The sequence below is a fragment of the Lathyrus oleraceus genome, chromosome 2 (genome assembly GCF_024323335.1).
Source record: "Lathyrus oleraceus cultivar Zhongwan6 chromosome 2, CAAS_Psat_ZW6_1.0, whole genome shotgun sequence".
Taxonomy (NCBI): Eukaryota; Viridiplantae; Streptophyta; class Magnoliopsida; order Fabales; family Fabaceae; genus Lathyrus; species Lathyrus oleraceus.
In genome coordinates, this window is record NC_066580.1 from 274,466,748 (window position 1) to 274,484,412 (window position 17,665).

The following is a 17,665-nucleotide window of genomic DNA, read 5'->3' on the forward strand; positions in this document are numbered from 1 at the left end:
AATAAGAGACGGGGTGAAGCTGCCAATAGGATTTCTAGTTTGATACTTATTAACCTTATTCATAAATTTAGATGTCCCTCAATTAAGAACCTCTTATATGAGACAAAAAAGAAGAGGAGACGAGGGATTCCCATTTGTCTCTCCTGGGTCAAATAGCCTACTAAAATACTCACAAAAATATAAGTTTTGTTATTTTCTCTTCACATCCAATATTGGGGAAAGAATCGTCACATTTTCCCCAAATTGTCCCTATCTGGACATTTTAGAACGGATTTGATTTGATATAGTAATAATAAATGAAACTATGGAATCAAACGTTTGAGTTTTAAACTAGGGAAATAAAATTTAATATGAGGTAAAATAAGGAAATAAAATATATACATATAAGCCTTAAAATTTCTTTTATCGGTATATGTTTCAGTGACATTTTCTATGAATAAAATGACGTTGTATCATAACATATCAGTCAAAGGATAAGGATAGCCGATATCTTATAACAAGGCTTGTAATTTATTCTAAATTTCTAAACAATGGTATTTCCTTTCTACCAGAAAAGAGAAAGAGAAATTTTTCTTAAAAGAAAGTTAAAATTTATTATTTTTCAAATTAAAATAAATTCTATCCAAATCAAAATATAAAGAATGGAAATAAAATACGCCGTTGCCGGGGATCGAACCCGGTCACCTGCGTGACAGGCAGGAATACTTACCACTATACTACAACGACTCAATTCTTCTGCATTTTTAATGTATAATTTCTTAAAAGTACAAAAATGTATTGAGTATTCAATTAGTTTATATTGATATCATTAACATTCTCAAAATGAGGTAAATATAAATTGTTGTTGTAATCTTAATGCAATTAGTCCATCTTTTTCTTTGCTGTCAAGGAAAAGTGTTATGAGATTAACAACTAAAGTCATCAGTTGAGAACCAATATCGAGCCACATAGAGTTCCGCCCATTTTTTAAAGTAGTTTTAACGTCCGCCTTAATACCAATTAACTCATATATAAATAAATTAAAGTTACTGATGTTTAGATTAAAACAATTCCGTAAATTAGTATATTGGTTCTTAAAGATACCACATCTAGTAGAAGGACCTAGAAATTCTCTAGTTACACCATCATTAATGCATGTAATCCTATAAATTTTAATAGGGTTCCAACATTTGGTTTTGGAACTATATGAGGATGAAACTAATCCATAGAATTTTAAGATTCAATACACGTGCAAAAATAAAGAAGAAGAATCAGAGAGGTTACTTGTCTCGGAAACATGAGAAACAATCAGGTTAATTAATTGAAGAATTTTTATGACTTGTTTTACCTTAAACACGCGCTTACTCCCGCATTGCCAAAAATTTTCAACATACTAATCATAACAAACAAAGTGACAAGTTTTCCTTGTTTGGACCATATTCTTTGACAAATTCTCCAAATACAAAGGGTATAACAAGAAAAAACATTAATCTGGATGGATTTCCTAGGTAATTTCCATAAAGTTAAAAAGATTTGAAATCTGATTACAAATAATGATTAGATTCTTTGTCACAATAACACAAATCAGATTTAGGGGCCATGTGAAATTCTCTAAATGATAGGTTCCCACAAATAGAACTCGATGATATATAATCCTCAAAATAATGAAATATTCAGAGGAATTGATTCCATAAAGTTTTAGCTCAAGGTAGTTATTGATCATTGGTGTTAATAGGATTATAAGATTATTTGAAACTCATATAACCATTACTACTATAATTCTACGATAGGAGGTCACCCATAATATTATTTGAATTTGTAATATGATGGCTTGTAGATACATATGATGGACAAGTCTGAATGTTTAAATAAGGAAAAATCAAATTATTTCTTTTAATGATATATTTCACATTAGCGTCGAAGAAATGATAAACAAAAAGGTCAATATTGGGAGTTTTAAATACAAGGTATTTGTTCCAAGAATTCATTCAAAACATGATCATGTCTCTCCTACAAAGAAACCAACTACTATCATCAAATACGATATCCACGTTCCTCTTAATACCATAACATATAGTCGATCAACGTGGTAGCTAATATAAACTTATTCCTGATCACTCTAGCTCTAAGGGTATTGTCACCTTGGATTTTGTAAGTAATAAACACCATATCAAATTTAATGGAGTCTTCCTCATTCAATTTATGAGGGACCCAACACTCAAAACTCCCCCCTTATTGAGTAGTACAGACATTGTTCCACGTCACAATAAGATTCTTTTACTTAATAAAACCACCTTCCAAAATATAGTATATAATCCATTTATCAATTTCCTTCAAAAGGCTGTCGTGCCAAGAATACTCCACGAACCCATAGTCAAGCATGCTTTGAATGATACTCTTGAATAATTTATTTCTACTAGTAGTAGATACCAAATAAGGTTTTGAAGCAGATAACTACGGTTTTATCCTGCCAGCAATGAGCAGTGACTAAGTAGCTTTGACCTTATCTATAAAATTAGGAATACTTAAGCAAACAAAAGAAATGTTAATGATAGAGAAGCCAAGAGTCTCAGAGATGACGAGAAGCATATGATGAGAAATAAAATTTGTATAAATAGTAGACTTGACAGTATTGACTGTATGGCGATAAATATCAACGCACATATTGAATAAGTGTGACAAGTTTTGAATGTTGTATTTGGTTCTTCTGCAAAAATCCATCACATCCTCACCATAAAGAATAAGAGACGGGGTGAAGCTGCCAATAGGATTTCTAGTTTGATACTTATTAACCTTATTCATAAATTTAGATGTCCCTCAATTAAGAACCTCTTATATGAGACAAAAAAGAAGAGGAGACGAGGGATTCCCATTTGTCTCTCCTGGGTCAAATAGCCTACTAAAATACTCACAAAAATATAAGTTTTGTTATTTTCTCTTCACATCCAATATTGGGGAAAGAATCGTCACATTTTCCCCAAATTGTCCCTATCTGGACATTTTAGAACGGATTTGATTTGATATAGTAATAATAAATGAAACTATGGAATCAAACGTTTGAGTTTTAAACTAGGGAAATAAAATTTAATATGAGGTAAAATAAGGAAATAAAATATATACATATAAGCCTTAAAATTTCTTTTATCGGTATATGTTTCAGTGACATTTTCTATGAATAAAATGACGTTGTATCATAACATATCAGTCAAAGGATAAGGATAGCCGATATCTTATAACAAGGCTTGTAATTTATTCTAAATTTCTAAACAATGGTATTTCCTTTCTACCAGAAAAGAGAAAGAGAAATTTTTCTTAAAAGAAAGTTAAAATTTATTATTTTTCAAATTAAAATAAATTCTATCCAAATCAAAATATAAAGAATGGAAATAAAATACGCCGTTGCCGGGGATCGAACCCGGGTCACCTGCGTGACAGGCAGGAATACTTACCACTATACTACAACGACTCAATTCTTCTGCATTTTTAATGTATAATTTCTTAAAAGTACAAAAATGTATTGAGTATTCAATTAGTTTATATTGATATCATTAACATTCTCAAAATGAGGTAAATATAAATTGTTGTTGTAATCTTAATGCAATTAGTCCATCTTTTTCTTTGCTGTCAAGGAAAAGTGTTATGAGATTAACAACTAAAGTCATCAGTTGAGAACCAATATCGAGCCACATAGAGTTCCGCCCATTTTTTAAAGTAGTTTTAACGTCCGCCTTAATACCAATTAACTCATATATAAATAAATTAAAGTTACTGATGTTTAGATTAAAACAATTCCGTAAATTAGTATATTGGTTCTTAAAGATACCACATCTAGTAGAAGGACCTAGAAATTCTCTAGTTACACCATCATTAATGCATGTAATCCTATAAATTTTAATAGGGTTCCAACATTTGGTTTTTGGAACTATATGAGGATGAAACTAATCCATAGAATTTTAAGATTCAATACACGTGCAAAAATAAAGAAGAAGAATCAGAGAGGTTACTTGTCTCGGAAACATGAGAAACAATCAGGTTAATTAATTGAAGAATTTTTATGACTTGTTTTACCTTAAACACGCGCTTACTCCCGCATTGCCAAAAATTTTCAACATACTAATCATAACAAACAAAGTGACAAGTTTTCCTTGTTTGGACCATATTCTTTGACAAATTCTCCAAATACAAAGGGTATAACAAGAAAAAACATTAATCTGGATGGATTTCCTAGGTAATTTCCATAAAGTTAAAAAGATTTGAAATCTGATTACAAATAATGATTAGATTCTTTGTCACAATAACACAAATCAGATTTAGGGGCCATGTGAAATTCTCTAAATGATAGGTTCCCACAAATAGAACTCGATGATATATAATCCTCAAAATAATGAAATATTCAGAGGAATTGATTCCATAAAGTTTTAGCTCAAGGTAGTTATTGATCATTGGTGTTAATAGGATTATAAGATTATTTGAAACTCATATAACCATTACTACTATAATTCTACGATAGGAGGTCACCCATAATATTATTTGAATTTGTAATATGATGGCTTGTAGATACATATGATGGACAAGTCTGAATGTTTAAATAAGGAAAAATCAAATTATTTCTTTTAATGATATATTTCACATTAGCGTCGAAGAAATGATAAACAAAAAGGTCAATATTGGGAGTTTTAAATACAAGGTATTTGTTCCAAGAATTCATTCAAAACATGATCATGTCTCTCCTACAAAGAAACCAACTACTATCATCAAATACGATATCCACGTTCCTCTTAATACCATAACATATAGTCGATCAACGTGGTAGCTAATATAAACTTATTCCTGATCACTCTAGCTCTAAGGGTATTGTCACCTTGGATTTTGTAAGTAATAAACACCATATCAAATTTAATGGAGTCTTCCTCATTCAATTTATGAGGGACCCAACACTCAAAACTCCCCCCTTATTGAGTAGTACAGACATTGTTCCACGTCACAATAAGATTCTTTTACTTAATAAAACCACCTTCCAAAATATAGTATATAATCCATTTATCAATTTCCTTCAAAAGGCTGTCGTGCCAAGAATACTCCACGAACCCATAGTCAAGCATGCTTTGAATGATACTCTTGAATAATTTATTTCTACTAGTAGTAGATACCAAATAAGGTTTTGAAGCAGATAACTACGGTTTTATCCTGCCAGCAATGAGCAGTGACTAAGTAGCTTTGACCTTATCTATAAAATTAGGAATACTTAAGCAAACAAAAGAAATGTTAATGATAGAGAAGCCAAGAGTCTCAGAGATGACGAGAAGCATATGATGAGAAATAAAATTTGTATAAATAGTAGACTTGACAGTATTGACTGTATGGCGATAAATATCAACGCACATATTGAATAAGTGTGACAAGTTTTGAATGTTGTATTTGGTTCTTCTGCAAAAATCCATCACATCCTCACCATAAAGAATAAGAGACGGGGTGAAGCTGCCAATAGGATTTCTAGTTTGATACTTATTAACCTTATTCATAAATTTAGATGTCCCTCAATTAAGAACCTCTTATATGAGACAAAAAAGAAGAGGAGACGAGGGATTCCCATTTGTCTCTCCTGGGTCAAATAGCCTACTAAAATACTCACAAAAATATAAGTTTTGTTATTTTCTCTTCACATCCAATATTGGGGAAAGAATCGTCACATTTTCCCCAAATTGTCCCTATCTGGACATTTTAGAACGGATTTGATTTGATATAGTAATAATAAATGAAACTATGGAATCAAACGTTTGAGTTTTAAACTAGGGAAATAAAATTTAATATGAGGTAAAATAAGGAAATAAAATATATACATATAAGCCTTAAAATTTCTTTTATCGGTATATGTTTCAGTGACATTTTCTATGAATAAAATGACGTTGTATCATAACATATCAGTCAAAGGATAAGGATAGCCGATATCTTATAACAAGGCTTGTAATTTATTCTAAATTTCTAAACAATGGTATTTCCTTTCTACCAGAAAAGAGAAAGAGAAATTTTTCTTAAAAGAAAGTTAAAATTTATTATTTTTCAAATTAAAATAAATTCTATCCAAATCAAAATATAAAGAATGGAAATAAAATACGCCGTTGCCGGGGATCGAACCCGGGTCACCTGCGTGACAGGCAGGAATACTTACCACTATACTACAACGACTCAATTCTTCTGCATTTTTAATGTATAATTTCTTAAAAGTACAAAAATGTATTGAGTATTCAATTAGTTTATATTGATATCATTAACATTCTCAAAATGAGGTAAATATAAATTGTTGTTGTAATCTTAATGCAATTAGTCCATCTTTTTCTTTGCTGTCAAGGAAAAGTGTTATGAGATTAACAACTAAAGTCATCAGTTGAGAACCAATATCGAGCCACATAGAGTTCCGCCCATTTTTTAAAGTAGTTTTAACGTCCGCCTTAATACCAATTAACTCATATATAAATAAATTAAAGTTACTGATGTTTAGATTAAAACAATTCCGTAAATTAGTATATTGGTTCTTAAAGATACCACATCTAGTAGAAGGACCTAGAAATTCTCTAGTTACACCATCATTAATGCATGTAATCCTATAAATTTTAATAGGGTTCCAACATTTGGTTTTTGGAACTATATGAGGATGAAACTAATCCATAGAATTTTAAGATTCAATACACGTGCAAAAATAAAGAAGAAGAATCAGAGAGGTTACTTGTCTCGGAAACATGAGAAACAATCAGGTTAATTAATTGAAGAATTTTTATGACTTGTTTTACCTTAAACACGCGCTTACTCCCGCATTGCCAAAAATTTCAACATACTAATCATAACAAACAAAGTGACAAGTTTTCCTTGTTTGGACCATATTCTTTGACAAATTCTCCAAATACAAAGGGTATAACAAGAAAAAACATTAATCTGGATGGATTTCCTAGGTAATTTCCATAAAGTTAAAAAGATTTGAAATCTGATTACAAATAATGATTAGATTCTTTGTCACAATAACACAAATCAGATTTAGGGGCCATGTGAAATTCTCTAAATGATAGGTTCCCACAAATAGAACTCGATGATATATAATCCTCAAAATAATGAAATATTCAGAGGAATTGATTCCATAAAGTTTTAGCTCAAGGTAGTTATTGATCATTGGTGTTAATAGGATTATAAGATTATTTGAAACTCATATAACCATTACTACTATAATTCTACGATAGGAGGTCACCCATAATATTATTTGAATTTGTAATATGATGGCTTGTAGATACATATGATGGACAAGTCTGAATGTTTAAATAAGGAAAAATCAAATTATTTCTTTTAATGATATATTTCACATTAGCGTCGAAGAAATGATAAACAAAAAGGTCAATATTGGGAGTTTTAAATACAAGGTATTTGTTCCAAGAATTCATTCAAAACATGATCATGTCTCTCCTACAAAGAAACCAACTACTATCATCAAATACGATATCCACGTTCCTCTTAATACCATAACATATAGTCGATCAACGTGGTAGCTAATATAAACTTATTCCTGATCACTCTAGCTCTAAGGGTATTGTCACCTTGGATTTTGTAAGTAATAAACACCATATCAAATTTAATGGAGTCTTCCTCATTCAATTTATGAGGGACCCAACACTCAAAACTCCCCCCTTATTGAGTAGTACAGACATTGTTCCACGTCACAATAAGATTCTTTTACTTAATAAAACCACCTTCCAAAATATAGTATATAATCCATTTATCAATTTCCTTCAAAAGGCTGTCGTGCCAAGAATACTCCACGAACCCATAGTCAAGCATGCTTTGAATGATACTCTTGAATAATTTATTTCTACTAGTAGTAGATACCAAATAAGGTTTTGAAGCAGATAACTACGGTTTTATCCTGCCAGCAATGAGCAGTGACTAAGTAGCTTTGACCTTATCTATAAAATTAGGAATACTTAAGCAAACAAAAGAAATGTTAATGATAGAGAAGCCAAGAGTCTCAGAGATGACGAGAAGCATATGATGAGAAATAAAATTTGTATAAATAGTAGACTTGACAGTATTGACTGTATGGCGATAAATATCAACGCACATATTGAATAAGTGTGACAAGTTTTGAATGTTGTATTTGGTTCTTCTGCAAAAATCCATCACATCCTCACCATAAAGAATAAGAGACGGGGTGAAGCTGCCAATAGGATTTCTAGTTTGATACTTATTAACCTTATTCATAAATTTAGATGTCCCTCAATTAAGAACCTCTTATATGAGACAAAAAAGAAGAGGAGACGAGGGATTCCCATTTGTCTCTCCTGGGTCAAATAGCCTACTAAAATACTCACAAAAATATAAGTTTTGTTATTTTCTCTTCACATCCAATATTGGGGAAAGAATCGTCACATTTTCCCCAAATTGTCCCTATCTGGACATTTTAGAACGGATTTGATTTGATATAGTAATAATAAATGAAACTATGGAATCAAACGTTTGAGTTTTAAACTAGGGAAATAAAATTTAATATGAGGTAAAATAAGGAAATAAAATATATACATATAAGCCTTAAAATTTCTTTTATCGGTATATGTTTCAGTGACATTTTCTATGAATAAAATGACGTTGTATCATAACATATCAGTCAAAGGATAAGGATAGCCGATATCTTATAACAAGGCTTGTAATTTATTCTAAATTTCTAAACAATGGTATTTCCTTTCTACCAGAAAAGAGAAAGAGAAATTTTCTTAAAAGAAAGTTAAAATTTATTATTTTTCAAATTAAAATAAATTCTATCCAAATCAAAATATAAAGAATGGAAATAAAATACGCCGTTGCCGGGGATCGAACCCGGGTCACCTGCGTGACAGGCAGGAATACTTACCACTATACTACAACGACTCAATTCTTCTGCATTTTTAATGTATAATTTCTTAAAAGTACAAAAATGTATTGAGTATTCAATTAGTTTATATTGATATCATTAACATTCTCAAAATGAGGTAAATATAAATTGTTGTTGTAATCTTAATGCAATTAGTCCATCTTTTTCTTTGCTGTCAAGGAAAAGTGTTATGAGATTAACAACTAAAGTCATCAGTTGAGAACCAATATCGAGCCACATAGAGTTCCGCCCATTTTTTAAAGTAGTTTTAACGTCCGCCTTAATACCAATTAACTCATATATAAATAAATTAAAGTTACTGATGTTTAGATTAAAACAATTCCGTAAATTAGTATATTGGTTCTTAAAGATACCACATCTAGTAGAAGGACCTAGAAATTCTCTAGTTACACCATCATTAATGCATGTAATCCTATAAATTTTAATAGGGTTCCAACATTTGGTTTTTGGAACTATATGAGGATGAAACTAATCCATAGAATTTTAAGATTCAATACACGTGCAAAAATAAAGAAGAAGAATCAGAGAGGTTACTTGTCTCGGAAACATGAGAAACAATCAGGTTAATTAATTGAAGAATTTTTATGACTTGTTTTACCTTAAACACGCGCTTACTCCCGCATTGCCAAAAATTTTCAACATACTAATCATAACAAACAAAGTGACAAGTTTTCCTTGTTTGGACCATATTCTTTGACAAATTCTCCAAATACAAAGGGTATAACAAGAAAAAACATTAATCTGGATGGATTTCCTAGGTAATTTCCATAAAGTTAAAAAGATTTGAAATCTGATTACAAATAATGATTAGATTCTTTGTCACAATAACACAAATCAGATTTAGGGGCCATGTGAAATTCTCTAAATGATAGGTTCCCACAAATAGAACTCGATGATATATAATCCTCAAAATAATGAAATATTCAGAGGAATTGATTCCATAAAGTTTTAGCTCAAGGTAGTTATTGATCATTGGTGTTAATAGGATTATAAGATTATTTGAAACTCATATAACCATTACTACTATAATTCTACGATAGGAGGTCACCCATAATATTATTTGAATTTGTAATATGATGGCTTGTAGATACATATGATGGACAAGTCTGAATGTTTAAATAAGGAAAAATCAAATTATTTCTTTTAATGATATATTTCACATTAGCGTCGAAGAAATGATAAACAAAAAGGTCAATATTGGGAGTTTTAAATACAAGGTATTTGTTCCAAGAATTCATTCAAAACATGATCATGTCTCTCCTACAAAGAAACCAACTACTATCATCAAATACGATATCCACGTTCCTCTTAATACCATAACATATAGTCGATCAACGTGGTAGCTAATATAAACTTATTCCTGATCACTCTAGCTCTAAGGGTATTGTCACCTTGGATTTTGTAAGTAATAAACACCATATCAAATTTAATGGAGTCTTCCTCATTCAATTTATGAGGGACCCAACACTCAAAACTCCCCCCTTATTGAGTAGTACAGACATTGTTCCACGTCACAATAAGATTCTTTTACTTAATAAAACCACCTTCCAAAATATAGTATATAATCCATTTATCAATTTCCTTCAAAAGGCTGTCGTGCCAAGAATACTCCACGAACCCATAGTCAAGCATGCTTTGAATGATACTCTTGAATAATTTATTTCTACTAGTAGTAGATACCAAATAAGGTTTTGAAGCAGATAACTACGGTTTTATCCTGCCAGCAATGAGCAGTGACTAAGTAGCTTTGACCTTATCTATAAAATTAGGAATACTTAAGCAAACAAAAGAAATGTTAATGATAGAGAAGCCAAGAGTCTCAGAGATGACGAGAAGCATATGATGAGAAATAAAATTTGTATAAATAGTAGACTTGACAGTATTGACTGTATGGCGATAAATATCAACGCACATATTGAATAAGTGTGACAAGTTTTGAATGTTGTATTTGGTTCTTCTGCAAAAATCCATCACATCCTCACCATAAAGAATAAGAGACGGGGTGAAGCTGCCAATAGGATTTCTAGTTTGATACTTATTAACCTTATTCATAAATTTAGATGTCCCTCAATTAAGAACCTCTTATATGAGACAAAAAAGAAGAGGAGACGAGGGATTCCCATTTGTCTCTCCTGGGTCAAATAGCCTACTAAAATACTCACAAAAATATAAGTTTTGTTATTTTCTCTTCACATCCAATATTGGGGAAAGAATCGTCACATTTTCCCCAAATTGTCCCTATCTGGACATTTTAGAACGGATTTGATTTGATATAGTAATAATAAATGAAACTATGGAATCAAACGTTTGAGTTTTAAACTAGGGAAATAAAATTTAATATGAGGTAAAATAAGGAAATAAAATATATACATATAAGCCTTAAAATTTCTTTTATCGGTATATGTTTCAGTGACATTTTCTATGAATAAAATGACGTTGTATCATAACATATCAGTCAAAGGATAAGGATAGCCGATATCTTATAACAAGGCTTGTAATTTATTCTAAATTTCTAAACAATGGTATTTCCTTTCTACCAGAAAAGAGAAAGAGAAATTTTTCTTAAAAGAAAGTTAAAATTTATTATTTTTCAAATTAAAATAAATTCTATCCAAATCAAAATATAAAGAATGGAAATAAAATACGCCGTTGCCGGGGATCGAACCCGGGTCACCTGCGTGACAGGCAGGAATACTTACCACTATACTACAACGACTCAATTCTTCTGCATTTTTAATGTATAATTTCTTAAAAGTACAAAAATGTATTGAGTATTCAATTAGTTTATATTGATATCATTAACATTCTCAAAATGAGGTAAATATAAATTGTTGTTGTAATCTTAATGCAATTAGTCCATCTTTTTCTTTGCTGTCAAGGAAAAGTGTTATGAGATTAACAACTAAAGTCATCAGTTGAGAACCAATATCGAGCCACATAGAGTTCCGCCCATTTTTTAAAGTAGTTTTAACGTCCGCCTTAATACCAATTAACTCATATATAAATAAATTAAAGTTACTGATGTTTAGATTAAAACAATTCCGTAAATTAGTATATTGGTTCTTAAAGATACCACATCTAGTAGAAGGACCTAGAAATTCTCTAGTTACACCATCATTAATGCATGTAATCCTATAAATTTTAATAGGGTTCCAACATTTGGTTTTGGAACTATATGAGGATGAAACTAATCCATAGAATTTTAAGATTCAATACACGTGCAAAAATAAAGAAGAAGAATCAGAGAGGTTACTTGTCTCGGAAACATGAGAAACAATCAGGTTAATTAATTGAAGAATTTTTATGACTTGTTTTACCTTAAACACGCGCTTACTCCCGCATTGCCAAAAATTTTCAACATACTAATCATAACAAACAAAGTGACAAGTTTTCCTTGTTTGGACCATATTCTTTGACAAATTCTCCAAATACAAAGGGTATAACAAGAAAAAACATTAATCTGGATGGATTTCCTAGGTAATTTCCATAAAGTTAAAAAGATTTGAAATCTGATTACAAATAATGATTAGATTCTTTGTCACAATAACACAAATCAGATTTAGGGGCCATGTGAAATTCTCTAAATGATAGGTTCCCACAAATAGAACTCGATGATATATAATCCTCAAAATAATGAAATATTCAGAGGAATTGATTCCATAAAGTTTTAGCTCAAGGTAGTTATTGATCATTGGTGTTAATAGGATTATAAGATTATTTGAAACTCATATAACCATTACTACTATAATTCTACGATAGGAGGTCACCCATAATATTATTTGAATTTGTAATATGATGGCTTGTAGATACATATGATGGACAAGTCTGAATGTTTAAATAAGGAAAAATCAAATTATTTCTTTTAATGATATATTTCACATTAGCGTCGAAGAAATGATAAACAAAAAGGTCAATATTGGGAGTTTTAAATACAAGGTATTTGTTCCAAGAATTCATTCAAAACATGATCATGTCTCTCCTACAAAGAAACCAACTACTATCATCAAATACGATATCCACGTTCCTCTTAATACCATAACATATAGTCGATCAACGTGGTAGCTAATATAAACTTATTCCTGATCACTCTAGCTCTAAGGGTATTGTCACCTTGGATTTTGTAAGTAATAAACACCATATCAAATTTAATGGAGTCTTCCTCATTCAATTTATGAGGGACCCAACACTCAAAACTCCCCCCTTATTGAGTAGTACAGACATTGTTCCACGTCACAATAAGATTCTTTTACTTAATAAAACCACCTTCCAAAATATAGTATATAATCCATTTATCAATTTCCTTCAAAAGGCTGTCGTGCCAAGAATACTCCACGAACCCATAGTCAAGCATGCTTTGAATGATACTCTTGAATAATTTATTTCTACTAGTAGTAGATACCAAATAAGGTTTTGAAGCAGATAACTACGGTTTTATCCTGCCAGCAATGAGCAGTGACTAAGTAGCTTTGACCTTATCTATAAAATTAGGAATACTTAAGCAAACAAAAGAAATGTTAATGATAGAGAAGCCAAGAGTCTCAGAGATGACGAGAAGCATATGATGAGAAATAAAATTTGTATAAATAGTAGACTTGACAGTATTGACTGTATGGCGATAAATATCAACGCACATATTGAATAAGTGTGACAAGTTTTGAATGTTGTATTTGGTTCTTCTGCAAAAATCCATCACATCCTCACCATAAAGAATAAGAGACGGGGTGAAGCTGCCAATAGGATTTCTAGTTTGATACTTATTAACCTTATTCATAAATTTAGATGTCCCTCAATTAAGAACCTCTTATATGAGACAAAAAAGAAGAGGAGACGAGGGATTCCCATTTGTCTCTCCTGGGTCAAATAGCCTACTAAAATACTCACAAAAATATAAGTTTTGTTATTTTCTCTTCACATCCAATATTGGGGAAAGAATCGTCACATTTTCCCCAAATTGTCCCTATCTGGACATTTTAGAACGGATTTGATTTGATATAGTAATAATAAATGAAACTATGGAATCAAACGTTTGAGTTTTAAACTAGGGAAATAAAATTTAATATGAGGTAAAATAAGGAAATAAAATATATACATATAAGCCTTAAAATTTCTTTTATCGGTATATGTTTCAGTGACATTTTCTATGAATAAAATGACGTTGTATCATAACATATCAGTCAAAGGATAAGGATAGCCGATATCTTATAACAAGGCTTGTAATTTATTCTAAATTTCTAAACAATGGTATTTCCTTTCTACCAGAAAAGAGAAAGAGAAATTTTTCTTAAAAGAAAGTTAAAATTTATTTTTCAAATTAAAATAAATTCTATCCAAATCAAAATATAAAGAATGGAAATAAAATACGCCGTTGCCGGGGATCGAACCCGGGTCACCTGCGTGACAGGCAGGAATACTAATTATCAGGAAAAGGACGGGGGACGAACTACGGTACCACTATACTACAACGACTCAATTCTTCTGCATTTTTAATGTATAATTTCTTAAAAGTACAAAAATGTATTGAGTATTCAATTAGTTTATATTGATATCATTAACATTCTCAAAATGAGGTAAATATAAATTGTTGTTGTAATCTTAATGCAATTAGTCCATCTTTTTCTTTGCTGTCAAGGAAAAGTGTTATGAGATTAACAACTAAAGTCATCAGTTGAGAACCAATATCGAGCCACATAGAGTTCCGCCCATTTTTTAAAGTAGTTTTAACGTCCGCCTTAATACCAATTAACTCATATATAAATAAATTAAAGTTACTGATGTTTAGATTAAAACAATTCCGTAAATTAGTATATTGGTTCTTAAAGATACCACATCTAGTAGAAGGACCTAGAAATTCTCTAGTTACACCATCATTAATGCATGTAATCCTATAAATTTTAATAGGGTTCCAACATTTGGTTTTTGGAACTATATGAGGATGAAACTAATCCATAGAATTTTAAGATTCAATACACGTGCAAAAATAAAGAAGAAGAATCAGAGAGGTTACTTGTCTCGGAAACATGAGAAACAATCAGGTTAATTAATTGAAGAATTTTTATGACTTGTTTTACCTTAAACACGCGCTTACTCCCGCATTGCCAAAAATTTCAACATACTAATCATAACAAACAAAGTGACAAGTTTTCCTTGTTTGGACCATATTCTTTGACAAATTCTCCAAATACAAAGGGTATAACAAGAAAAAACATTAATCTGGATGGATTTCCTAGGTAATTTCCATAAAGTTAAAAAGATTTGAAATCTGATTACAAATAATGATTAGATTCTTTGTCACAATAACACAAATCAGATTTAGGGGCCATGTGAAATTCTCTAAATGATAGGTTCCCACAAATAGAACTCGATGATATATAATCCTCAAAATAATGAAATATTCAGAGGAATTGATTCCATAAAGTTTTAGCTCAAGGTAGTTATTGATCATTGGTGTTAATAGGATTATAAGATTATTTGAAACTCATATAACCATTACTACTATAATTCTACGATAGGAGGTCACCCATAATATTATTTGAATTTGTAATATGATGGCTTGTAGATACATATGATGGACAAGTCTGAATGTTTAAATAAGGAAAAATCAAATTATTTCTTTTAATGATATATTTCACATTAGCGTCGAAGAAAAAAGAAATAGGAAAAGAGAAAAGAAAGAAAAAAAAAGAATAAGGGAAAATGGTATACTAAGGACAGGGAAAAATGGATATTAAACAAAAAAAACAATGATAAACAAAAAGGTCAATATTGGGAGTTTTAAATACAAGGTATTTGTTCCAAGAATTCATTCAAAACATGATCATGTCTCTCCTACAAAGAAACCAACTACTATCATCAAATACGATATCCACGTTCCTCTTAATACCATAACATATAGTCGATCAACGTGGTAGCTAATATAAACTTATTCCTGATCACTCTAGCTCTAAGGGTATTGTCACCTTGGATTTTGTAAGTAATAAACACCATATCAAATTTAATGGAGTCTTCCTCATTCAATTTATGAGGGACCCAACACTCAAAACTCCCCCCTTATTGAGTAGTACAGACATTGTTCCACGTCACAATAAGATTCTTTTACTTAATAAAACCACCTTCCAAAATATAGTATATAATCCATTTATCAATTTCCTTCAAAAGGCTGTCGTGCCAAGAATACTCCACGAACCCATAGTCAAGCATGCTTTGAATGATACTCTTGAATAATTTATTTCTACTAGTAGTAGATACCAAATAAGGTTTTGAAGCAGATAACTACGGTTTTATCCTGCCAGCAATGAGCAGTGACTAAGTAGCTTTGACCTTATCTATAAAATTAGGAATACTTAAGCAAACAAAAGAAATGTTAATGATAGAGAAGCCAAGAGTCTCAGAGATGACGAGAAGCATATGATGAGAAATAAAATTTGTATAAATAGTAGACTTGACAGTATTGACTGTATGGCGATAAATATCAACGCACATATTGAATAAGTGTGACAAGTTTTGAATGTTGTATTTGGTTCTTCTGCAAAAATCCATCACATCCTCACCATAAAGAATAAGAGACGGGGTGAAGCTGCCAATAGGATTTCTAGTTTGATACTTATTAACCTTATTCATAAATTTAGATGTCCCTCAATTAAGAACCTCTTATATGAGACAAAAAAGAAGAGGAGACGAGGGATTCCCATTTGTCTCTCCTGGGTCAAATAGCCTACTAAAATACTCACAAAAATATAAGTTTTGTTATTTTCTCTTCACATCCAATATTGGGGAAAGAATCGTCACATTTTCCCCAAATTGTCCCTATCTGGACATTTTAGAACGGATTTGATTTGATATAGTAATAATAAATGAAACTATGGAATCAAACGTTTGAGTTTTAAACTAGGGAAATAAAATTTAATATGAGGTAAAATAAGGAAATAAAATATATACATATAAGCCTTAAAATTTCTTTTATCGGTATATGTTTCAGTGACATTTTCTATGAATAAAATGACGTTGTATCATAACATATCAGTCAAAGGATAAGGATAGCCGATATCTTATAACAAGGCTTGTAATTTATTCTAAATTTCTAAACAATGGTATTTCCTTTCTACCAGAAAAGAGAAAGAGAAATTTTTCTTAAAAGAAAGTTAAAATTTATTATTTTTCAAATTAAAATAAATTCTATCCAAATCAAAATATAAAGAATGGAAATAAAATACGCCGTTGCCGGGGATCGAACCCGGGTCACCTGCGTGACAGGCAGGAATACTTACCACTATACTACAACGACTCAATTCTTCTGCATTTTTAATGTATAATTTCTTAAAAGTACAAAAATGTATTGAGTATTCAATTAGTTTATATTGATATCATTAACATTCTCAAAATGAGGTAAATATAAATTGTTGTTGTAATCTTAATGCAATTAGTCCATCTTTTTCTTTGCTGTCAAGGAAAAGTGTTATGAGATTAACAACTAAAGTCATCAGTTGAGAACCAATATCGAGCCACATAGAGTTCCGCCCATTTTTTAAAGTAGTTTTAACGTCCGCCTTAATACCAATTAACTCATATATAAATAAATTAAAGTTACTGATGTTTAGATTAAAACAATTCCGTAAATTAGTATATTGGTTCTTAAAGATACCACATCTAGTAGAAGGACCTAGAAATTCTCTAGTTACACCATCATTAATGCATGTAATCCTATAAATTTTAATAGGGTTCCAACATTTGGTTTTTGGAACTATATGAGGATGAAACTAATCCATAGAATTTTAAGATTCA

General features: G+C 30.7%; 5 non-coding genes across 5 annotated transcripts; all 5 read right to left on the reverse strand.

The window, feature by feature from the left end:
- Nucleotides 1–3,373: 3,373 nt before the first annotated feature.
- On the reverse strand, nt 3,374–3,445 carry TRNAD-GUC (transfer RNA aspartic acid (anticodon GUC)). The gene has a single exon. It is a non-coding gene; the product is annotated as a tRNA-Asp (tRNA).
- Nucleotides 3,446–6,093: 2,648 nt separating this feature from the next.
- Nucleotides 6,094–6,165, reverse strand: TRNAD-GUC (transfer RNA aspartic acid (anticodon GUC)). Its single transcript has one exon. It is a non-coding gene; the product is annotated as a tRNA-Asp (tRNA).
- Nucleotides 6,166–8,811: 2,646 nt separating this feature from the next.
- On the reverse strand, nt 8,812–8,883 carry TRNAD-GUC (transfer RNA aspartic acid (anticodon GUC)). Its single transcript has one exon. It is a non-coding gene; the product is annotated as a tRNA-Asp (tRNA).
- A 2,648-nt stretch (nt 8,884–11,531) lies between these two features.
- On the reverse strand, nt 11,532–11,603 carry TRNAD-GUC (transfer RNA aspartic acid (anticodon GUC)). Its single transcript has one exon. It is a non-coding gene; the product is annotated as a tRNA-Asp (tRNA).
- A 5,493-nt stretch (nt 11,604–17,096) lies between these two features.
- Nucleotides 17,097–17,168, reverse strand: TRNAD-GUC (transfer RNA aspartic acid (anticodon GUC)). Its single transcript has one exon. It is a non-coding gene; the product is annotated as a tRNA-Asp (tRNA).
- Between the last annotated feature and the right edge of the window lie 497 nt (nt 17,169–17,665).